The following is a 26,101-nucleotide window of genomic DNA, read 5'->3' on the forward strand; positions in this document are numbered from 1 at the left end:
AAATTGACGGGTGACTTCCTTCGTTTCTTTAAAGTCATGAGTGCAAGCGGTGCGTCTGCTGAAATGTACAGTAAGTTAGGTTCAAAAATTCTGCAGTCACCTGGCAATAAAATATAAACTGACGCCAGACAAATTTATTGCCGTATTAGTTTTATACACATGGTCCTCCGTTTGCCACACACCTGCAGCACCGATAGAGGTTCTGGAACACCTTGGCAAAAGCATCGACTAGAATACTTTTCACAGCCGGTGTCGCATTTCTTTGAATCGACTTAATAACCCCAAAAATTTTCCACATGTCTCGGATATTTGAGTCTAGGGAAGAACATGAAAACAATAAAGTCCGCTTGCCTGAAACAGGTGTTGACGTTGGGTGGGGCATGGAGGTGTATGAACAGTGTTATCCGTCACACGGCTAAGCAGAGGCGCAAAAGACCGTTGTTGTGGGTCGGGAAAGAAAGACAGATAATAAACACGCACAATATCAGATCTCGTGAGCACAAAACAGACTGTACAACAAAAATGACTGATAGTACAAGAAATTACAGTCTACATGGTTCCTTTTTTTTTCGCGCAACAGCACCAATTAATTCTCACATGAAATTTTTTTCCACAGAACTTATTGAGTCAACAATGCACGATTACAAACTTTTGTTCATATTTGCCATATTATTGTTATAGCTTGAGTGAGCGCATTACTTTTAACTACGAAGATTATTTCAGTCAATAGTTGCATAAATTGTTTAATAGAGAGTAGGAAGTTTTTACCCCTGTCGTGCTTTGACACTGCCATCGACCTAGCTGTATTTATGGGGGTGCTGATAATGACTCATCAGTCGAAGCCAGCATAGCCTTTCAGTTTATGTGAGCATTGACCGTAATACATTTTGTACAGAGTAGGCAAAATGAAACCGAACCAGGAAATGTTTCATGCAGCTTGAGATAGCACCCTAACTTACGTCGTCCACACCTGAGCGAATGATGTAAGTGGGATTGCTTCAGTGCATGAAATACACGGAAGGAAAAAAAATGGCAGCATAAAAAAATAATTAATATACATTTATGAAATTTCGGGACTATATATGCGCCGGTAACATTTAAGTGGTCCCGGCGGAGATTCGAGTCCTCCCTCGGGCATGGGTGTGTGTGTTTGTCCTTAGGATAATTTAGGTTAAGTAGTGTGTAAGCTTAGGGACTGATGACCTTAGCAGTTAAGTCCCATAAGATTTCACACACACACACACACACACACACAACATTTAAGTGATTAACATTGCAGGATGATAGGATAATGTAAGCGTGAGGTAAGCCATTGTGAATATGAAGTGCTGGTACATTAATAAGCGGTGTACCCGCTAGAATGTGGACTGCAAGCATGTTCGAAATGGTTCAAATGGCTGTAAGCACTATGGGACTTAACATCTGAGGCCATCGGTCCCCTAGACTTGGAACTACTTAAACCTAACTAACCTAAGGACATCACACACATCAATGCCCGAGGCAGGATTCGAACCAGCGACCGTAGCAGCAGCGCGGTTCCAAACTGCGCGCCTAGAACCTCTCGGCCACAGTGGCCGACTTGCAACCATGTAAACGTCCATACATTGTGTTGTACAGGTGCCGGATGTCAGTTTGTGGAATCGAGTTCCATGCCTGTTACACTTGGTCTGTCAGTACATGCGCGGTTAATATCTTTTATGTATGACTATGGAGCTGTCGTCCGATAATGCCCCATATGTGCTCGATTCGAGACAGATCGAGCAGGCCAATGCCAAGGAAAGGTCGAGGCAATATGTCGACACTCTGCAGAGCACATCGGGCTACAACAGCGTTACACGTCCGCTTTACCCTATTGGAATATACTCCCTGGAATGCTGTCCATGAATGGGAGTACAAGGTGGAATCACCAGATGGTCATGCAAATTTTTCAGTCATGGTGCGAAGGGCAGCCACCAGAATGCTGCTGCTTCAGCACATCAGACCATAATAACTTCAGGTGTATCTCCAACGCACCTACCACGCACACAGGTTGCTTGCAGGCCCTCAACTGTCTCCCATCCAAACAACACACGGCCATCATTGGCACCGAGACAGAACCATCATTCACAAGAAAAAAAAAAACATACTTCCGTCCTGCCCTCTAACGAGCTACCGCTTGACACCACTGAAGTCGCTAAAGGCGGTGTTTTGGGGCCAGTGAAATGCACGCTCCAGGCCGTCTGTCTCGGAGCTTTCCTTGAAGTAGTCGATTTGTAACAGTTCATGTGTCGCTGTGGTGGCAACTGCTGCTCAGTTGCGCCAGAGCCATACGCCTAACACGATGGTCTTCCTTCTCGGTAGTGCCACGTGGTCGTCTGGAGACCGGTCTTCATATGTTCTCGTGACCACCGCCGCCAGCAATCATGTACAGTAGTTACATTCCTGCCAAGTCTTTCTGCAGTATCTCAGAAGGAGCATCCAGTTTCTCGTTGCGCTATTACACGATCTTGTTGATAATACGGTCTTTCTTTCCTTAAAGGCATTCTTAACTAACATTAACTCACCACGATCAATCTCAAAGGTAAGTAATGCTCACTACAGTTACAGTCTGTATTTAAAGGAAACCTGATTTGCATCTAATAGCACCACTCTTATGCCACTGGCACGAAGTATGAACAGACAATATCTTACAGATGTAGAAATGCGCCTACCAACTTCCGCTTATGTCACACAACTCCCTCTAGGTTTTGCGATTATTTTCCGTTTTACAGTTGTAATTAAATGTTATACATGAAAAAGAGAGAATCAAACGGAGCTGTTCTCCTCTGATGATAAACAATAACTTACACAACAATTTGAGAAACGGTTAAGTACTCATTGGCGTTTACTGTCACGCTGGACCAACGGTACTTCCTTTCGATGCAGCACCGCGCTCTTCTGGTTCGTCGCTGACGTCGGTCTTTGGAGTCCTGGATGTGTCCCTTCAGCAACTCTCGCTCAATTTTGAAATTTTTCGTGTAATACCAGAAACATTCAAACTCACAATTCCCACGAAAAATGTACCTTGCCGTGATGGTGTGGTCTGACCGATACAAACAGCCACATCGGTGTGCTATCTGTGGAGAGGCGACAACCAGTTAGTTTTCTCAGTAGTTGCGGGCCAACCGTCTGGGTAGGGCACGGTGCTAATCTCAGTAACCTGAAGGTATCCCTAGCACTGCTTCCTTCAAATAACACTTGTCTCAGGTTGCATCTATTTGACCTGCCCCTCCAAACGAGTTCTAGGAATACTCAGAGAACCTATAGGCTTTACCTACCACACTTTTCTCCACTCCATGACCAAGGCTCACAGATAAGCCACTGGCAATTACAGACGCACGTTCGCAATTTGTTAAAGGCAAGAAGACACTGGGACCGCTGAAAAAGATGACTAATCTGACACAACACTACCTATTAACTGAAGTAAGCACTGGAAGGCTTTCAGTCAGCCCAGAATCACAAGCCTACCGCATTTTAGCTCCTCCACCACGGCAAACAATCCCTTCCTGTCCAGTTTACGTAAGGCCAATCTTTTTGACTGCTACGTCAACGCTGATTGAAAATCCAAGCTGTTAGAACGCCATGACCACGAAAATCTATGGCCATAGAGACACTTCCCAGTATTTACACTACACAGAATGTATAGATTGAAAAATAACCAGTAATAACACATGGTGGAAAAGCACAATGCAGGGCACAGACAGTACTCCATCACGTTCTGTGATTTTGAGATATACCTGTCTCTTTCCCAGAATCTCTAGCAGCCCCATGTAACATCATCGTTAGTTTCAACCTACAGCCTTTAGAGACCTCAAAAAATTATCTCCTGGAATTAAACAAACTTCCTGATGACATCTCGTGTTAATGTTCCAGTACCTCAGTCTTCAGCAATGTCCTCATTGTAATTTTTTCTGCATTTATCCTTAAAGACACTAAACGAAATATTCCTATCCACACATCCTAGTGTAATATTCAAGTGTTGGCAGAAGAGCCAACACCGTGTTGCTAGAGGAGGCCGAAATACACGCGTTTAATTACACGCAGACTGGCGTGAGGTCTGGAACAGGACAATGTCTTGAGAATTGCAAATAAAGTACGTAGATGATGTAATACTTAACTTTAATCCATAATTGGAGTACATCGCTCTTGATGATACAAAAGTATAATAAGTTCAATATAACTGGTAATGGCGCCTTGCTAGGTCGTAGCAAATGACGTAGTTGAAGGCTATGCTAACCATCGTCTCGGCAAATGAGAGCGTGATTGTCAGTGAACCATTCCTATGAACGTCGGCTGTACAACTGGGCGAGTGCTAGTAAGTCTCTCTAGGCCTGCCGTGTGGCGGCGCTCGGTCTGCGATCACTGACAGTGGCGACACGCGGGTCCGACGTATACTAATGGACCGCGGCCGATTTAAAGGCTACCACCTAGCAAGTGTGGTGTCTGGCAGTGACACCACAAATATCACATACACTTTCCGTCTCTGTGACAGGAGGGGATTGATTAGTATTGTTATTACTGAAGAATTCGTAGAAGCTAAAACAATCTTACATAGGAGACACATTTTCGAACTAGGGCTGTTTCATTTCTACGAACCCTTAAATATTGGATCGGTGCAGTATTCAAGGTAATCATGTTACCCTCATTTTAGTAGGATTTATTTAGTTATCCTTTAAAATTAGATTCGATTTTTTTGTCTGTACAGTTTTATCCAGAGAAATTGTTGTCGATGCCTTTCTCTGATGAAACAAAAGGTAAAAAATCTTGATGTACAATTTCGCTCCGTTTCATAGAGCGCAGTACACGTATTTATCAGTACGGATCATATGAAACTTACAACTAGTGAGTTAAAAGGGAAGTCCTTGCTAATTATTTACTATTAACTTACACATTTTTTAAATTTAGAAATGTGGAGCTCCACTCTCGTGGAATCTATGATATTACGCATTGTTGGAGGAAGGCAAGCTATGTTCCAAAAGAGATATGACATACTAGTTGTCATCAACTGTTGTACTTGGCCAAATCCCTGCAGATCACCAGCACCTGCACCACGCTTAGTTTTTGTACCCTTTCACGCAACTGCATTCTTTCTAACTAACCTTTCATCATACGGAGCAACAAAAAACCTCTCCAAAAGTCTGCATCTAACAAAAGATGTGTCCCAAAGGTATAGTCTACAATAATTTTTTTCACCTCGCGCACAGAGCCCAAGTCCCAAACTCGTGTCCTCCCATGTACGTACTCTAATAAGCTGACGACACCGTCATATCATGGTAGGTTGCACTCTCCATACGACCCCAACAATACCTTCAAGTCCACCTGAGTAATGTAACATTTTTGCGACATTTATTATTGACTACCTTATCGACTGCACATAGTTAATCGGTATCTTTTCTTCAGTACACAAAATACAATAAGTCAATGAGAACATACAAACACAGGTTACAAAAGCCACTCTCTAATCCCCAGGATACCCGTGTAAAAAATCATCAAACACACTTCACTCTACTCTCCTTCAATACTACAAAAAGACAGTCAATAATTAAAATTACTTGATCATTACACACTTATGATCTCTACCAGTCCACAACATACGCATCCACCTAACTAAAACACGTAGGACAAGCATTCGATCAATTAATGGTAACGTAATAATTCATCACGTCAAGATCGACAATAATGACATTACCAATTTCGGTTAATGATTACCATCTTCATAAGCGTTTAAACCACTAACAGTTTCGTCATGACATTTAACAATGTCAATTATGCACCGTGAACATTTCTAAGACTCGTTTTTCTACCGCTTTGTGATATTCACACTGCGTAAAATGAATTATGCAGGGTGAATCACATAACATTTGCACCGCAGGTATTGCGGAAATGGGAAGTGCAATTGATGCGTGGTTTTCACTGAATGGACTGGTAGTCAGAGACTCGTATTTTTAGCCAATCAACAGACTGTAATAATACGTAGAGAGTCTGTTTTTCGTGGAACGTGCGCTTATTTAAATAACGCCTGTTGACATTAACAAACTAAAAGCAGGGTAAATTAAAATGTCAGTGGTGTTTGCTGCAGGATTCTAGAGCGAGATAACCTATTTTGAAAAGTTCCCACACAGACACTTGTGCCGTACCTGTGGTAGCTCAAACTAAAACGCAACATAAGTGCATACACTATGTATGTGGATTCTGACCAGTAACGAGACAACTGACCATCACAGGCTGTGTTCAAAATGTCCACTGGTAGCGGCAATACTTCGTATACTATGAGCTGGACAGCCATCACGTTTGCACCGCCGGTGCTTCCTCGTCTGCAGAGGGACGTCTTTTAGAATCTGTGGAAGATGGTCTGTTAGGAGGCTATGATGCTTGCGCTTATTGAGTGTTCAGTATATAAAATATGGGCCTATGAGCTGATGGTTCTCTACCTCACACAACATGTTTAGACTCCGAGGATGCTGTCGTTTCACGCGAGGAAGAAAAGGGGGTTTGTCAACAGACAAGTAATGTATGTTTCGGTGGTTTATCTGGTCATGATTGGTAAATGTGGCTTCATCAGTAGGCAAAATAGAGGATACATCTGAAGTATCCTGGCTTTATGAACATGTACAGAAGTTACCACGATCCTCCTAATCGTTTCCATGCACTTATTATGGAGATAGATGTGATAGGCATGGAGCCTATGTCCACGGACAATGCATAGGAGCCGCGTGAAATGGCCGCGCGGTTTGACGCGTCATATCACGGACTGCGCGGCCTCTCCCGCCGGAGGTTCGAGTCCTCCCTCGGGCGTGTGTGTGTGTGTGTCTTGTTCTTAGCATAAGTTAGTTTAAGTAGTGTGTAAGTCTAGGGACCGATGACCTAAGCAGTTTGGTCCCTTAGGAATTCAGACACATTTGAACAATGCATAGACACTTGCTTGACTCATGCCACTTCCTCGTGCGATTGCGGGAGAGCTACACCCGTGTAAACTGAAACAGCAGCAAAAACATTAATTTCCCGCTCTCGGTCGTCACTTGTTTCCTTTTACGTTGTTTAGGTGTTCCACTACCACTTCCACGTAACTGAGTGAAGAGACTGATAAGTAACTTCCTAGATGGTTGACGTCTATTGGGACATCTTGCCGTATACACCGTACGAGAACGAACAATATCCTTCCTACACTCTCCATATACCATGAGCACGTCGGCGTTTTCTTCATTGCAAAATCCCATCGTCCACTTACGGTCTACTGCTTGAACTGTGACACATTAACTGACTAGCAAGTCGCAGTGAACTCAAGGAACACAAAAGCACACTATAAGCAAACATAACAAAAACGTACCTAGCAACCTCGCAGGATGAATAACACAAATAAGTGTCGCTTTTCAAAGTACGATATCTCGTAAATGAATCGCATTTGAGTCGTTCAACGAACACCTTTAACTTTCTAATTTACCCTAACTTTCGTTTGTTAATGTCAGTAAGTACTTTTCCTTTTAAAAAGTGTAATTTTGAACAAAAAGTATGCTTTCTAAGTATTATTACGATCTGTTTATTGGCCAACAATGCTAGCCCCTGATTATCAATCCATTCTGTGAGAACCACACATCAACTGCACTTTCCGTTTCCGCAATATCTGCTGTGCAAGTCTTAGGCAATTCACATGGTTGTGGAGATGAAGCAGCGATTAGTATGATTAATCAGTTATTCAAAAACAATCTTAATCGCATTTATTATTAATATTATACCGCCAACCGGTTTCAACCCGACGTAGGCGTCATCTTCTGGACGTTTACACTGTGAAATTATAGATATCCGTCAGAAAGACTATTATACAACAGCTAAGATTATGCAAATTTAAAATATGTTACCCATTGGTCGACTGCTGGTGGTGTCACTCCTGTCTACATAACGACAGGAAACTATGCGAGACCAACCCTTCGTATGGGCTTAAATAGCGTACTGAGAGCACGTGAATAGACGGCAACACCCCCAGCGGCGATCAACGGCATTTAATACAGTTTGTTATATGTAATTACTAGTCACCTTGGTTTAACATAAATTTAAGTGACAGTAAATAACAGTAAACTGAACCATTCCATTTAAAAAGAGTTACAATCATAGTGTTAATTATAAAATAATAATAAATGTTCCGTAGTCAACTCGTAAAATTCGTAACAGTATATTACATTATGTGCCATAATATAAAGTAAAACAATTTGTGACAGACAAAAACTGGTGTCGTCTTGTATTATAATATATCTATTCATACATTTACGTAGAAAACATTTGAGTCAATTTACTAAAACGGTTAATATGGAAAGGACTTCAACGCCCTCTACTCCTTGTGGCGAGGACGCCGTTGCCAAGGATTACAAACCACATATCAGGCGCCATCTAGTCTGTGGAGCGAGGACACCGTCGTCATGGTAGCAGCTGGTGTGTTCATGTGGTGTTATCTTTGCCCTGGCCACGGCGTCCGTTGCCGTGGTAGCGGTATGTCATTGCTCTTCATCCACAGAGAAGTTGTCACTTATTTGAGGTTGTGAAATATCGACAATCAAGAATAACCTAAAAAATCTAAAAATAGGATAAAAGTTTACGGCACGTTTGTAGTACCCATTAAAGGAATTAAAGTATTAAAATAATAAAAGGAAAAGTAGCACATTATGTACAAATAATATTTTCAAATAGCTGGAAATTTTTTTTATCGTGACTCTCTATTTGTACATTCAGCATCGCTGCCGGATTCCGTTTATTATGTATAAAAATTTCCAGGCTCTCTAAAATATCCATCATAGGTCCTTTTTGGGTTACATGCAGTATCTTCAGATTTTCCCTTATATTGATTTCTGCATGTTTTTCCATATCTAAATGCTGTCCGAAGAGTGATTTATTACGTGCTGTTCCAGTAGTATGTTATTTAAATCTGGTATTAAAACTTCTCCCTGTTCGCCCGATATAAATTTTGCTCCAATCTTTACAAGTCAATTTATAAATTCCTGATTTAGCAAGAATCTTATTTTTATCATCTCCTATACTATGCCTAAGACTATTAGCTGTGGTATTTGTAGAGAAAGCAATCGTAACATCCGAATTCTTGAACAGTTTATTTATCTTATCTGATATAGTTCCCATATACAGCATCTTCGCAAAAGTTCTCCTTTCGGGTATTTTCGGCTGTCTGACGTGTATTTTCTGTTGTATCGTCTCTACTATATTTTCGTTATATCCATCAGATATCACAATCATTTAAAAGGTCTCGTACTTTCGTTTGGCAATATCACAATTTTTTTAAAAAAGGTGATGAAAAATTAATTTACTGTAACCATTTACTAATCATTAAAACAAACCATACACTCACGTGGAGGAATTTACACGTCTTATTGTGCAGAGACAATTGCCACTTGTTGTACAATACAGATACAGGGTGTTTCAAAAATGACCGGTATATTTGAAACGGCAATAAAAACTAAACGAGCAGTGATAGAAATACACCGTTTGTTGCAATATGCTTGGGACAACAGTACATTTTCAGGCACACAAACTTTCGAAATTACAGTAGTTACAATTTTCAACAACAGATGGCGCTGCGGTCTGGGAAACTCTATAGTACGAGATTTTCTACATATCCACGATGCGTAGCAATAATATGGCGTAGTCTCTGAATGAAATTACCCGAAACCTTTGACAACGTGTCTGGCGGAATGGCTTCACATGCAGATGAGATGTACTGCTTCAGCTGTTCAATTGTTTCTGGATTCTGGCGGTACACCTGGTCTTTCAAGTGTCCCCACAGAAAGAAGTCACAGGGGTTCATGTCTGGCGAATAGGGAGGCCAATCCACGCCGCCTCCTGTATGTTTCGGATAGCCCAAAGCAATCACACGATCATCGAAATATTCATTCAGGAAATTAAAGACGTCGGCCGTGCGATGTGGCCGGGCACCATCTTGCATAAACCACGAGGTGTTCGCAGTGTCGTCTAAGGCAGTTTGTACCGCCACAAATTCACGAAGGATGTCCAGATAGCGTGATGCAGTAATCGTTTCGGATCTGAAAAATGGGCCAATGATTCCTTTGGAAGAAATGGCGACCCAGACCAGTACTTTTTGAGGATGCAGGGACGATGAGACTGCAACATGGGGCTTTTCGGTTCCCCATATGCGCCAGTTCTGTTTATTGACGAAGCCGTCCAGGTAAAAATAAGCTTCGTCAGTAAACCAAATGCTGCCCACATGCATATCGCCGTCATCAATCCTGTGCACTATATCGTTAGCGAATGTCTCTCGTGCAGCAATGGTAGCGGCGCTGAGGGGTTGCCGCGTTTGAATTTTGTATGGATAGAGGTGTAAACTCTGGCGCATGAGACGATACGTGGACGTTGGCGTCATTTGGACCGCAGCTGCAACACGGCGAACGGAAACCCGAGGCCGCTGTTGGATCACCTGCTGCACTAGCTGCGCGTTGCCCTCTGTGGTTGCCGTACGCGGTCGCCCTACCTTTCCAGCACGTTCATCCGTCACGTTCCCAGTGCGTTGAAATTTTTCAAACAGATCCTTTATTGTATCGCTTTTCGGTCCTTTGGTTACATTAAACCTCCGTTGAAAACTTCGTCTTGTTGCAACAACACTGTGTTCTGGGCGGTGGAATTCCAACACCAGAAAAATCCTCTGTTCTAAGGAATAAACCACGTTGTCTACAGCACACTTGCACGTTGTGAACAGCACACACTTACAGCAGAAAGACGACGTACAGAATGGCGCACCCACAGACTGCGTTGTCTTCTATATCTTTCACATCACTTGCAGCGCCATCTGTTGTTGAAAATTGTAACTACTGTAATTTCGAAAGTTTGTCCGCCTGAAAATGTACTGTTGTCCCAAGCATATTGCAACAAACGGTGTATTTCTATCGCTGCTCGTTTAGTTTTTATTGCCGTTTCAAATATACCGGTCATTTTTGAAACACCCTGTATATTGCCTACGTAATTCTGATTTGATAACTTTACTAGATGGTGAAGGAAAGCATAATATGCAAATAATTTAAGCGGTTTTTAATATTATCTCCTAAACTGTGTATATCGAGTAAGAACAGCAAGTGGCCTACAAAACTGCCTCGAGGAAACCCAAATACTGAAAATGGGATAGCAGTATTACCCAAACACAGATGCCGCTAGTATTTCGTGCACAAGGTATAAAAGCGTAGTGCATTGGCTGAACTGTTATTTGTGCTCAGGTGATTCGTGTAAAATGGTTAAAGACGTGATTGTCGCCGCACAACGGGAATTAATTGACTTTGAACACGGAATGATAGCTAGAATTAGACGCTTGGGACATTCCATTTCGGAAATCGTTTAGGAACTCAATATTGCGATATCCACAGTTTCAAGAGTGTGCCGAGAGTACTAAATTTCAGGCATTACCACTCGCCTCGGACAACGCAGTGGCCGAGACATCAAGTTTGCATAGAGTCGTCAGTGCTAAAAGACAGGCAACACAGAGTGAAATAACCACAGAAATCAGTGGCTGGCGTAGGACGAACGTATCGGGGGTCGTGAGCATGTCGGTTGGACCCTAGGCAACTGGAAAACGTGGCCGTGTTGATGAGTTCCGCTGGTGGTAGGGTTCGATTGTGGCGCATACCCCCCGAAACCATGGACCCAAGTTGTCAACAAGGCACTGTGCAAGCTGGTGGTGGCTCCATAATGGTGTGGTCTGTGTTTACAAGAAATGGCCTGAGTCCTCCGGCACAGCTGAACAGATCATGGACTGGAAATGGCTATGTCCATCTACTTGGAGACAGTTTGCATCCATTCATGGACGTCGTTTTCCCACAAAAGGACGGAATTTTTATGGATGACAATGAGCCATGACTGCTGCACAGGCAACAAAAATGGTTCAAATGGCTCTGAGCACTATGGGACTTAACATCTTAGGTTATCAGTCCCCTAGAACTTAGAACTACTTAAGCCTAACTAACCTAAGGACATCACACACATCCATGCCCGAGGCAGGATTCGAACCTGCGACCGCAGCAGTCCAGCGGTTCCGGACCGCAGCGCCTAGAACCGCACGGCCACCGCGGCCGGCCACAGGCAACACTTTCGCAATTATGGACGGTTATAGATCCAACATGGTTCAACATTTCCGCAGGGGACTTCCGACTTGTTGAGTCCATGGCATGTCGAGCTGCTGCACTATGCCAGGCACAAGGAGGTCCGACATGATATTAGGAGGTATCCCATGACTTTGGTCATCTCAGTGCATGTACTGCCGTCTGAAGTGACATCTCGTGGCAACTTAGAGGGGCGGTATGTATCGGGAAAACGAATGAAATGACAGCCACCACGACACCGAAAATTGACCAGAGTTTACTTCGGAGCTGGTGGTCTTGCGGTATTGTACGTATGTGGACACGGAAAGGTCGTGGGAACGAGTTCTTTTGGGACCACGGATTCTTTAGTCTACCTTTCAACACTGTGCGAGGTGGCGTAGTGATCAGCAAATTGGACTAGCATTCGGGAAGACGACGGTTCAAACCAGCGTCCGGCCATCCTGATTTAGGTTTTCCGCGATTTCCTTCAATCGCTTCAAGAAAATGCCGGGATCTTTCCTTTGAAAGGGCACAGCCGCCTTCCTTCCCCATCCTTCCCTAACCCATGGGACCGATGACCTCACCGTTTGGTCCAGTCCGCCGAATCAATCAACCAACAGACCAACCGACCTTTCAACATTGCAATCCTTCGGAAACGTAACGTGTTTCATATTTAACGTTAAACTATAGGTCCTCTTTCCCCATTTGGATAAATAGGGGGTCAGGGGACGTGCAGCTAGCCAAAGTGACATCCACTTGAAAGAGTTACACCGGACCAGTGAGTCACACGAAATTATTATTGCCACAATCTATATATCTATAGTAGCTTCTTCTTCCCAATGCGTTTTTCTCTCTGTATGTGAAGACTAATCTGAGGAACAGGAACTATCATACGAATTTTGATAAAGTTAGATTAATTAACGAGGACGCCGTCCGTACATAGTGCTGTCCGTGCAAAGCCAGGGCGGGTCGCTAGTTTCCTAAAATTGTTGAGCGAATTTAAAAATTTAAAATGCTCTCATAACCTGCTCGTTAACAGGTATAGTATTATGTTAAAGATTTAACGCAAGTTAAATACCAATATTAGGAACTGTGTGTATATTTTGAAGAAGCTCCAACGTTTAATGAGGGGATTTAATTTGCTCAAAATACTGTCCGCCACACTAATTAGAGGTCCACGCACAGATGGCAAGTGTAACAATGAGTGTAAATGGATCCCGTTAAGATTAAACGCTTTTTAACGGCGTCTTCCCTGAACAAGGAATGCCAAGTGTTAAGGATATGTGTGTGTAGGAGATGCCAAGTGTAGTAATTAAGGCTTGTAATAATTAAAACATTCAGCCTTTCAAACTATTAGTAGATTCACGGCAAGTGCAAACTGCAACCATCATATGCTACATGGTGGATTCGTGAATGTAGCACTTCCCACAAGAGAGATTCTGACGAAGAAAGCTGGGATAATTTTAAGCCCCTGTTGTTTTACCATCTGCCTCCTTAAATTGTTCTTTTTCTTTTGGCTTTTTACAATTCACCATTAACAGACGTGAATATAATCTGTATTTTCGTAAAAGAGAAAGGTTGCCTTCAGTTCTAAAGGATTTAACGCCAGATCAAATTTTGTTTTTAGCTTTATGTAGGTAATTGATTTTCTAATTTATTTTGGTTATTCCTAGTTAGTATCATTTATTATAGCGTGAAATCAGTAATTGTTTCGTAACTTAGATCCTATTGTTGACGTATAAACAAATATATATTCTGTACTAATTATAAACATTTGGAAGACGAAATAATAGTAATCTTAAAGTACCTATTTGGCACTATTCGAAAACATATTAGCAAAAGCAGCTCTGAATTAACTCCAAGGTAATTAACAGTTTTATCAAAAGTATTGTTTGGGTGACTGTATTTGTTAATTTCATGATTTAAACAAACAATTCGTCTTCACCCTTGCAGCAGAAGAAACTGATAGAAAGAACCAATGTTTCGATGTAGTCAGTTATTTTAATGAGTTCAGTTGTAATGGTAATTTCTGTAAATTAAACTTCGATCAGTGTGTAGTTTCAGTACGGATTATAGTGATGATATATAAGGGCCCGATTTTTGGGCACGAGTAAGTCAGTCCACGGCCGAGTTTCAGATGAGTAACCTGTGCTGGTTAGAACAACAACAAAGATCCAAATTAACTGTGGAACAAGTGTTAAACAATAAGGCCCTGTGTAAAAACAGAGCCAGTGTCTGCTGCATACGTATCTGATTATTCTTGAAGAACCGTGAACTTTGTGGTTATGTTTTACTGGTCGTAGCTGTTGAACAGTAAACTATCGTAGCAGTACGTGGAGTTCCACCTGCAAACTATTAATGAGGTTTATCTCAAGTTAAACAGTAGTGCACTGGTCATATAACAGTGTATTGTTGCGGGGTTGAGAACAGTGAAATTAAAGTACTATGAAACACAACTGTGCACCTGTCGGCTACATAATTTACAGTAGTCAGCGTCGGAATCCACAACCCATATTTTCAGCCAGTGTAGCAATGCAGTGAAGCGAATAAGTAAAAGCAGGTGGAACCGCCACAAGATGTGCCAAGTGCAATGAACACGGTGGAGTTCTGAATGTAATATCCGCGCTCTTTTCTGCCAGTACAACGGAAGGCAACTTACTTACCTCTTGTCTGGTAAAGGTGTAGCAATGCAGTGAAGCGAATAAGTAAAAGCAGGTGGAACCGCCACAAGATGTGCCAAGTGCAATGAACACGGTGGATTTCTGAATGTAATATCCGCGCTCTTTTCTGCCAGTACGACGGAAGGCAACTTACTTACCTCTTGTCTGGTAAAGGTGATTAGTGTAGCAATGCAGTGAAGCGAATAAGTAAAACCAGGTGGAACCGCCACAAGATGTGCCAAGTGCAACGAACACGGTGGATTTCTGAATGTAATATCCGCGCTCTTTTCTGCCAGTACAACGGAAGGCAACTTACTTACCTCTTGTCTGGTAAAGGTGATTAGTAGCAGTCGCCCCGATTGTTTTCTTCTATGCTGCCCGTGGAAGCTAAGGTACATGCAATAAACAGTGCATAACGAAGTGACAAATGGGAGAACTCTCAGCACTATGGGAAAATGAAGTTGCTGGGAAGACACTTGATTTTCTTTATACTGGTAGAAACACAAAATCAAGAAAACGCGTCCGAGGGCCAGTCAAGTATTAATACGCGTAGCACTGCCTCCGGATGCTAATTACTTCCAAATCTGACAATATCACCACTTGCAAAGTGGGCTAGAAATCAGATTAACAATGTTGCTCACGCAGCAATGTTCGCTTTATCCGGCAACAACAAAGTTATTGGCTGTGGATGGTATCGTCAGAATGGAAATAATGAAGTCACTGTAAAAAAGTCATTAATTTTGGCACTTATCTTGAATGGATTCCCACGTAGATTTCGTCGAAGTTGTTATGGCTCATCTTGTTGATTCTAGGGTGATTCCACTTTGACTGCTAGAAGGTCCAGATCTGTATTTTAGCAATATATGAAGACCTAACAAATGCGTTGTTCAGGAAATTCTTAATGATCAAACAATCCCAGATCAGAATAATGGTATGGTAGAAATAATTTTTGACTTGGTGTTCACGATCCACAATTTTTTTAAACTTCTTGTAAATTCACATATACTTCTTCTTAATTGTCACATCATCAAGAAAACAGTTTTCATTCAACCTTCATATATTTAATTTCCACTTTAACTAAACACAAGACTTGACTGTTCTTTTACAAAGCGAATTAACAACTCAACTTCTGCAAAGTGAAACAAAGACTGCTCTGTGCGCATTCGCGCCAAAACGGTTACAAGTAAGTCAAAGATTATGACAGTCTCACAGAAATGAATACACACAAGAACCATATCACTGTAATTTATCGATACATCAGAGTGCCTATACATTAATAAAACCAAATGTGAATATTGTCACAAAAATATGTCTGTTACTTCGCAGAAAAGTAGTACGATATTACTGGTATCGAGATCTGGGGTTGGAGTGCCGTCATGGTCACGTAAATAAAGAACCATTACACAAAGCATCGTAAAAAGTCACAACAACATGCTCCCGACTATCTTAGAAATCACACATGATCGCACAGATATGTTTTTCGAGGCAGCTTTTAACAGTTCTATCCGACCTTACGCGAAATCACACTTCATATGATAAATCACTTGTTTCCTCCTCCTGAAAACGATCGGAGACTCGTCAGATTAAGACAAGATCACACAAGTACGCCATGCGAGGCACTTTAAGTAAGTTGTTCTGTCTTTACGCGAGATCACATTTTGTACTCGGATTCACGTGTTATCTCCTCGTAAACCGACCGTACAGTAGACTAGTAGTGAGCTATCTTAACCGTTTAGCGCCTGTCCGCACAGTGCGCGCTTGGTTCTTGGTAACTGCCAATGACCGTCAATAGAAATATAATTAGTAGTTAGTCTCTTTTGTGTCGTCTCGTTGTCACTGTAGGCTTGTAGCATGGGAAGTGGGGAGAGGAGGGTGTTTGGTGGCCTGTATACTCTTTCTGTAACACAGGGTTCTTTTTTCAAAAGAGTAAGAAAGCTACTTATCTTAAGCTAGTTGTTGTGGTGCAACCTCTTCCGTAATGGTCTACGTTAGCCTCACTGCTGGTGAAGTACAAGTCCCACTATGCTGGTTGCTGTAAGGTGCCTGAGGCTGAGACTGATGGAGCCTGCGACCGTTTGCGACTGCAAGTGACTGGGCTGCGACTGATGACTTGACTTGGTGACTCACTGGATGACTGCGGCGGCGATCTAAATACGAGGGCAGTTCAATAAGTAATGCAACACATTTTTTTTCTGAAACAGATGTTGTTTTATTCAACATTGAAATACACCAGGTTATTCCACAATCTTTTAGCTACACAGCACTATTTTTCAACGTAATCTCCATTCAATGCTACGGCCTTACGCCACCTTGAAATGAGGGCCTGTATGCCTGCACGGTACCATTCCACTGGTCGATGTCGCAGCCAACGTCGTACTGCATCAATAACTTCTTCATCATCCGCGTAGTGCCTCCCACGGATTGCGTCCTTCATTGCGCCAAAAATATGGAAATCCGACGGTGCGAGATCGGGGCTGTAGGGTGCATGAGGAAGAACAGTCCACTGAAGTTTTGTGAGCTCCTCTCGGGTGCGAAGACTTGTGTGAGGTCTTGCGTTGTCATGAAGAAGGAGAAGTTCGTTCAGATTTTTGTGCCTACGAACACGCTGAAGTCGTTTCTTCAATTTCTGAAGAGTAGCACAATACACTTCAGAGTTGATCGTTTGACCATGGGGAAGGACATCGAACAGAATAACCCCTTCAGCGTCCCAGAAGACTGTAACCATGACTTTACCGGCTGAGGGTATGACTTTAACCTTTTTCTTGGTAGGGGAGTGGGTGTGGCGCCACTCCATTGATTGCCGTTTTGTTTCAGGTTCGAAGTGACGAACCCATGTTTCATCGCCTGTAACAATCTTTGACAAGAAATTGTCGCCCTTAGCCACATGACGAGCAAGCAATTCCGCACAGATGGTTCTCCTTTGCTCTTTATGGTGTTCGGTTAGACAACGAGGGACCCAGCGGGAACAAACCTTTGAATATCCCAACTGGTGAACAATTGTGACAGCACTACCAACAGAGATGTCAAGTTGAGCACTGAGTTGTTTGATGGTGATCCGTCGATCATCTCGAACGAGTGTGTTCGCACGCTCCGCCATTGCAGGAGTCACAGCTGTGCACGGCCGGCCCGCACGCGGGAGATAAGACAGTCTTGCTTGACCTTGCGGCGATGATGACACACACTTTGCCCAACGACTCACCGTGCTTTTGTCCACTGCCAGATCACCGTAGACATTCTGCAAGCGCCTATGAATATCTGAGCGCCCTGGTTTTCCGCCAAAAGAAACTCGATCACTGCCCGTTGTTTGCAACGCATATCCGTTACTGACGCCATTTTAACAGCTCCGTACAGCGCTGCCACCTGTCGGAAGTCAATGAAACTATACGAGACGAAGCGGGGATGTTTGAAAATATTCCACAAGAAATTTCCGGTTTTTTCAACCAAAATTGGCCGAGAAAAAAAATGTGTTGCATTACTTATTGAACTGATCTCGTACTAGCGGTCGCGAGGGCGTTGGCAACGCGTTGTCTGTGATTGTCTGTTTGGTGTCTCTCCTGACAGGCACATTACTTGCGCCTGCTATCGATCTTCTCGCAACCTCTTTGCTTACCATTGGGATGGCGACAGATTACGCCAGCACAGTCTCTAAAGCCAAACTGAAAGTTATAGAAATTATTGTTAATAATTTCTCAGTGAAAGTAACGTCAGCAGCACAGTTCGAGAGGTATATCAACATTTAAAAATTAAATATAAATAATGAAAGGTACGCTTCTTGTCGTCTCACCTCACCTGGACCCCTCACCTCCTGACCCTCCAGCAGAAATCCCATTCCTGCCTCCGCCTCCTGAGACTCCTGTCTGGCCGGACATGGGGATTGCATCCTTCCACCAGCCTCCACACCTACAAATCCCTCATCCATTCTATCTTCTGTTATGCCAACGTTGACTGGATCTCCGCCCCCCCCCCCCAACACACACTTTTACAAGGCCCTCCAAATCCTCGAACGCCATGTGCTCCACCTTGCCTTCCATATGCGCCTTCTTTCCCCCACACGACTCCTGTACGATCTCATCCCCTTCTCCAACCTCCTCCTTTTCCTCCAACATCTCTGTATCCTTTGCACTGTCTGCAGACTGGATCCCCCTCACCCCCTGGTTTCCTCCTTCCTGTCTAACCCCTACCTGTTGCTGCTCCTCTATCGCTGTATCCCTCCCTCTCTCCACCTCCACACCCTCCATCTCCATCATCAGGGCAATTTCCAGCACCTTCTCCTCCTGGATGTTGAACATCGCTGTGACATCTACCCTTCCTTCCAACTGCAACCTGGTCTTCTTCCCTCCCCTCCCCTCTTTCACCCAGAGCGGATTTTCCTCCTTTCCCCACCGAGAGTCCCCGCACCCCCTCCTCAACTGTGTTCCTCTCACGTCCTTCCCTCCCCAGCTCTCTTCGACGCTCCCCCGCCCATCTCCCCCCCCCTCTCCACCCTCCCTTCCTACTTCCCTTCTCCCTCATCTCCATGCCCCTGGCAGATCCTGTGTTTACTCATCGTCGTCAGTGTGCTACGTCAGTGTTGTGTGCTGTTCTCCCGTGGGTCCAGAGCTGTAATTTTAATTGTGTGCTGGACTTTTACATAGTGTTACTGTCAGTGATCGTTATGTGTTACGCTGTCCATCGCTACTTTTAAGCTCCAGCCATACTTTGCCTTGTGTTCTTTTAACAGCCCCAGTGTGAGGTTTTTCGTGTGCATACATTTTTAAGATTTTAAACTCCATTTTACAGTCGCCCCTTTTTGTCTGATCTCTTCCATTATGTTCCCACTTTTTAAATTTATGTACGCTATATTTTCTCCTTTGTAATTTTAAATGTCGTCTATTGTATAATTAATGTCTTTCGGCTGAAGAGCAGCGCATATACTGCTGTCAGGCCGCCCCAGATGGAGCATTGAAATACAATAAAGGAAAAAAAAAATTCTTGGCGCATAGCCTCACTGGCGAATCACTGCTGTCTATGCTCTGGCGGAACACAGCTTCCATTCACCCCACCGTTCTCAAGTTTTCGTTTGACGCGTATTGGGATGGGTACTCTGCATGATCCTACCTTCTTGCTAGCTTCCAGTGACAAAAAGATCTTTTTATACGGTACGCTAAAACGTAAGCTTGGTATTACACTATCAAATTTTCTGTGACAAAGAAATATGATATTCATAGTATTTCCTTTGTCAAAGATATTTTTTGATGTGGCGCAAATAGAGATATTACGCTGTTCTCAAATTTCCTTTGACAGGTATTTTGACATCTAAGTTCTTTCAGAATGGCCGACACAGACTTATTGCTGTATTCTGCAGTTGCGTGTACCACAACAGTAGTATATTTACATTTATAAGAGGAGCAGAAGATAAGAAAAAGGATACGCACTTGCCTGAAGCCATGGGTTTCACGGCGTGATGCCAAAAGATTTCAAAACAATATGTTACGGGAGCTGCAAGTCAAGGACTTAAGTCGTATGAAAATTATTTCCAAATGGAAATCTGCTCAAGAAAGTGCCCCTCATTTTCCGAAGCAGAACAGCCGTTTCAAAAATTATATATGCGCAAAAGACAGACTTAACGGAACACAGCGATTTCTTGCAACAGTAGACAGTTACTCTAGTTGGGAGTACAGAACAGCGCTCGAATACCGTAGTGCACATTGAGGAAAATAATACCAGACACGTGTGAAGCTATTTACAAAGCACGGGAATATGTGAAGGCAAATAACAGTTTAGAAATACCACTAAATGGGTCAAATGGCTCTAAGCACTATGGGACAACATCTGAGGTCATCAGTCCCCTAGACGTAGAACTAATTAAACCTAACTAACCTAAGGACATCACACACATCCATGACCGAGGCAAGATTCGAAACTGCGACCGTAGCAGCAGCGCAGTTACGGACTGAAGCGCCCAGAACCGCTCGGCCACAGCGGCCGGCGAAATACCATTAATAAATATTTTTATTCCTACAAAAGTTGCAGGTGTTCTCCCTTGATCCTGGGTGGGGGGGGGGGGGAGGGGGGGAAAGTGTACATCCTGGCTGTATTTCACGTTTAATGGCCTCCGCAATTTCTTTTAATTGCTCTTCCTTCTTCCTATTCTATTGTTTGTATTCGGAATGCCACAAGTTATATAGTATTTTATCTGCCTTGTGCATTTTTATCAATTTAGTTGTAGAAGCGACGCACCATGTAAATTACGAAGCCTTGTTGATAAAACATTGTGTCGTGTCGTGTGACTAGGGCCTCCCGTCAGGTAGAACGTTCGCCGGGTGCTCAAAAAATGGTTCAAATGGCTCTGAGCACTATGGGACTCAACATCTTAGGTCATAAGTCCCCTAGAACTTAGAACTACTTAAACCTAACTAACCTAAGGACATCACACACACCCACGCCCGAGGCAGGATTCGAACCTGCGACCGTAGCAGTCCCGCGGTTCCGGACTGCAGCGCCAGAACCGCTAGACCACCGCGGCCGGCTCGCCGGGTGCAAGTCTTACGATTTGACGCCACTTCGGTAACTTGCGCGTCGATGGGTATGAAATGATGATGATTAGGACAACACACCACCAAGTCCCTGAGCGGAGAAAATCCCCAACCCAGCCGGGAATCGAACCCGGTCGCTTAGGATTGACATTCTGTCGCGCTGACCACTCAGCTATCGGGGGCGGACAATCATTGTGTGAGACAGTTGCAGCGGTGGTAACGCTCCAAGCGGTTACATTTCTCCATTCAGTAAAGAGAAGACTCACTCTTCTTTTGATGATATCCAAGGCGATGCTCTAGATTTGATCAAAGAAAATTCGGCCAAGGCCTAACTTTGACAAAGTTCGTTATTATTCTATCTAATTTTATTTCACAAAAAAATTGTGAAAGAGAATTTGATTGTGTAATATCGGCCTACCGACAACACGTAAGAAAATACAGGCAGAGATGTAGCATAAATGCCACAAAGAGCCACTCACGGGGCACAAATTGCCTAGACTGCGTTCATCAAGTACTTGAGAATGAAAGCACGTAGCGACATCCACCAAATTTTACAAACAATTTACAACCTTCTATAAATGTTTTCTCTCTGACACTCCCCACAAAATAATGAGAGACGAAAAGTTTATTGCTTACTCTTTTTTCGCTGTTCACAAGTAAAACTTCAGCATTAGGCATGAAGTTTTAGTTTTATACTTGTGTGTTACTAACACTATTAGCAACATACTCTGCAGTTGGTATCTGCATATGTCATCGATCATACCCGCAAAATTATACCGTTGTGAGATACCTAGTCCAGGAGATATGAGATCTTAATGATGATTTTCGTGAAAAAGTAGCTTGTCTTCCAACGGAGCGCAATTTACCGCAAGTATAGTCTTCCAGTGTTTGATAATGAGAGGACTTAGCGACTACCAACAAACTTCAAACAAAATTTCAAATCTTTTCCAAACCTTTCCACGCTTGGAAAGCTTTACACGGTTAACGTCAAATGCTTAACAAGTTAATTGATTTTAAAGTAATCGTAAGTTTGAAGCTCTTTCATAAATGTGCTTCCGACTCTTTAATGGAACGAGGAGTGAGAAGGGGGTTGCTGATTTGATTGTGAGGGTTGGTGTAAAAAGCCATCTATAAAACTAGAAATATGGAATCATTCTGAGATCTGCTGTCGATAGCATTCATTACTTGGTGTGACTAAGGAACCGTGATCACTCAGGATCAGAGCTTTAGGAAAGCCGATGCAACAGTAACATCGTAACGGAATATGTTGTATGAATGCTTCAAACATCACTCTCTCCGACCAACTCCTCAAAAGACTGTTGTATCAGCTTTCCAACTACGAAATAAACATACAAACTATAAATCTAACACCACATTTCCAGATCAGACCCTCCAGTATTGCAGCACTCCAAAGTGACTGTAGACAGGTCTTTGACAGACGAAATCCACGTCCGGAATGTGGCAGCTAGAATCAAAACTTGGAACAGTATACTCTAGACATTTACAGGAACCGCCTGGAAACTTACAACAGTCCTTAGCTCATCAGTTCTAGCTTTCGCATACTCAACTGCAGAATACTGCTATTCCACGTAGCTAAACAGTGCTCACACCTAAAGTAATTGACACACAACCCAGTCAAGCAATGCACCTCCTCACAGGGTGTATTCGTTCCACAATGAAGCACTGGCTGCTGGTACTTAGTAGTATTACACTACCATTCATAAGAAGATCGCAGTCATAACTGAAGGTATGTACAAAAAGAAAGTAAAACACCCATAATTACCAATTCATTCAGAAATATAATCATCAGAACCCCGGCGTAGCTGTAGAAAACCATCGTGGTATACAGGAATCAGCCTCCAGGACACGAACTTCAACGTGCAAGAAGCCTGGAACAATCAATGGCAGGAACAATCTTCCATGTAGCACCATCTATTGTTGAAAACATTAGCAGGTTTTCATCTACACCGACGACACTGGTGCCTAATGAATCGGAACAGAACTGATGGGGACAGATGCCTAAAAAAGTGCAAAATTCCCAAGATCGGCGAAGTTTTACAGAAGCTCGAAATTTAGAGCGAACTTCAATGAGAGATCCTTTTAACAGTATCGAAAACAAAACTAAGTCTCAAAATCTGGCAGAAAAGCCTAAGAGGTTCTGGTATTATGTAAATCACACTATCAATACCTTTATTGCACGATAACAATGGTGATATCACTGACGACAGTGCTAGTAAATCGGAGTTACTAAACACGGGTTTCCGAAACGCCTTCACCAAAGAAGACGAAGTAAAGATTCCATACTTCGAAGCTAGAAGAGTTGCCACCAGTGTAACTTAGAAGTAAATATCCTCAGTGTAGGAAAGTACCTTAAATCAATAAAGGTAAGGCCTCTGGACGAGACTGTATACTAGTCAGTTTCCTTCCAGAGTATGCTGCTATAATAGCTCCATACTTAGCAATCATATACAACCGCTCGCTCGTCGAAAGATCCGTACCGAAAGTGTGGGAAGTTGCCCAAGTCACACCAATACCCAAGAAAGGAAATTGGAGTAATCCACAGACTTCCAGACCCATGTCACTAACTTCGATTAGCAGTAGGATATTGGAACATATGCTGTGTTCGAGTGCTATGTATTATCTCGAAGAAAACGATTTATCGCCAAATAGTCAGCACGGATACAGAAAACATCGTTCATGTGAAGGACAACTACCGTATTTTACGGACTATAAGACGCTGCGACTATAAGACGCACCTTAATTTTTAAGATTTTTTAAAAAATAGCAATTTTACTATTTTTACTATTAGACTGCAAAGGCAGACTAAAAAAAATTCTTTATGAAACCGAACAGACTTTCATAATCCCTGAAAATCGTTATCTGAACTTTCTTCTTTTTCTTCTTCTTCCTCTTCGTCGTCATCGTTGTCCTCTTCATATACAATGGTTTTCACTGCCATCGAGAGCGTTTTTTATGCCACACTTCTTGAAAGATGTAACAATAAAGCCCCTTCTCACTCTAGACCACGACTGTCTTATGCACTGACACACTCGTTTGTTTGCAGGTCGTTTTAAGACTCCCTTCGGCTTGAATTTGTGTTAGATTTCACCCATCATCCATTTGTTTCATTCCTCTCTGATATATACTTTCAATGGTTTATTTCTCGAGACTTTAAGAGGTTGCAGTTGTGAAGTAAGTCCTCCCGGAATAACAGCAAGATCTATATTTCTGTGTCTCAATTTTCCTTTACAGAATTTTTCAAGTGACTACTAAACTGATCTAGCACAAGAAGAGAATTCTTTTTCAATAAATCAACTTTCCTTCTTTCCCACACTCTGTTAATCCTTAGTTTCATACCAACTTCGTCCATCCAACTCTTATCATGTACGTAAACAAGAACATTTGGCGGTATTTCAGAAGGTTTTGGCATTGTTTTCTGCATGAAAATGATCATTGGCTTAAGGTTAGAACCGTCAGCACAACATGAAAGGATAACAGTGCAGTGCATTTTTTCTTGTCCACTTGGTTTTATAGTAACAGTTTTAGCACCTTTCGTGGCAACAGTTCTGTTACTCGGCACATCAAATGTCAGAGGAGTTTCGACGATATTCGCTGTTTGGCTTAGTTTTAGACTGGTTTTCTTTCGATGTTAAATTATCAAGTCGTGGAAAGATAATATCTTCTCTTGACTTTAGCCGTTTTTGTATTAATTCCAGTGCCATTTTGACTGTGTCCCCATTTCAATAAGTCATCTTCTAGTTTTGGCCATTTTGCACTCAATCCTCTATTTGCACATTTAGTTTTCCCCATTTTTTCAGTTCTTTACCTGCCCACCAATCGCGAACGATTTTTTCTGTTGGTGGAGGGCTGAAATGCCTCTCAGCTGCCCTGTTCTTCTTCTTCAAAAAAAAAAAAAGTTCAAATGTGTATGGGGGACTTAACTGCTAAGGTCATCAGTCCCTAAGCTTACACACCACTTAACCTAAATTATCCTAAGGACAAACACACACACCCATGCCCGAGGGAGGACTCGAACCTCCGCCTGGACCAGCCGCACAGTCCATGACTGCAGCGCCCTAGACCGCTCGGCTAATCCCCTATTACTTTCAGTTAATAGTCTGCACCATATCGATAGCTTTTATTTTGGTCCACTGTGAAACAAGCTACTAACAAAAATATTGTACTGTTACCGATAACACAAATCACTTTCAGTTCAAGTTCATTGACACCGTAGACTGCAATGACGCAGCATAGACTATACAGTGTTCTGGGTTTGTGGTGGCGCGGCGGGTGGGAGACAGTATTAGAAAGCTTGTGAATCTCCACAACTCATGCTCGTCCAATCGGTCCACTGCTGCTGCTAGTTGAGTCCATTGTTGCCAGATAGAGATAGGTTTTCCGCAGCATCGAGTATATGGCCATTTTAAGACTGTCGGGAATTTTAAATCAAACGCTGAACATTTTTTTTATTAATTTGTAGTACAAGGCACACCTGAATTTTAGAGACAATTTTTAGTAGAAAAAAGTGCGTCTTATAGTCCCTAAAATACGGTAGCTCTTTATTGCCACGAAGTAATGGGTGCTATCGATAGGGGACGTAAAATTCTTTCCATACTTTTAGAGCCTCAGAAGGTTGTTGAAATCGTTTCCCACAAGCGACTTTTAGTGAAATTGCGTGCCCGTGGTGAATCGACTGAGTTGTGTGACTAGATTAGTTAGCTCGCATCAGAAAGGTGACAATACGTAGTAACTGATGGAAGGTCATCGAGAAAAACAGTAGTAAAAGCTGGTGTTCCCCGCGGAAGTGTTATAGGCCCTATGCTGTTCC

Source organism: Schistocerca nitens, chromosome 5, assembly GCF_023898315.1.
Source record: "Schistocerca nitens isolate TAMUIC-IGC-003100 chromosome 5, iqSchNite1.1, whole genome shotgun sequence".
Lineage (NCBI taxonomy): Eukaryota > Metazoa > Arthropoda > Insecta > Orthoptera > Acrididae > Schistocerca > Schistocerca nitens.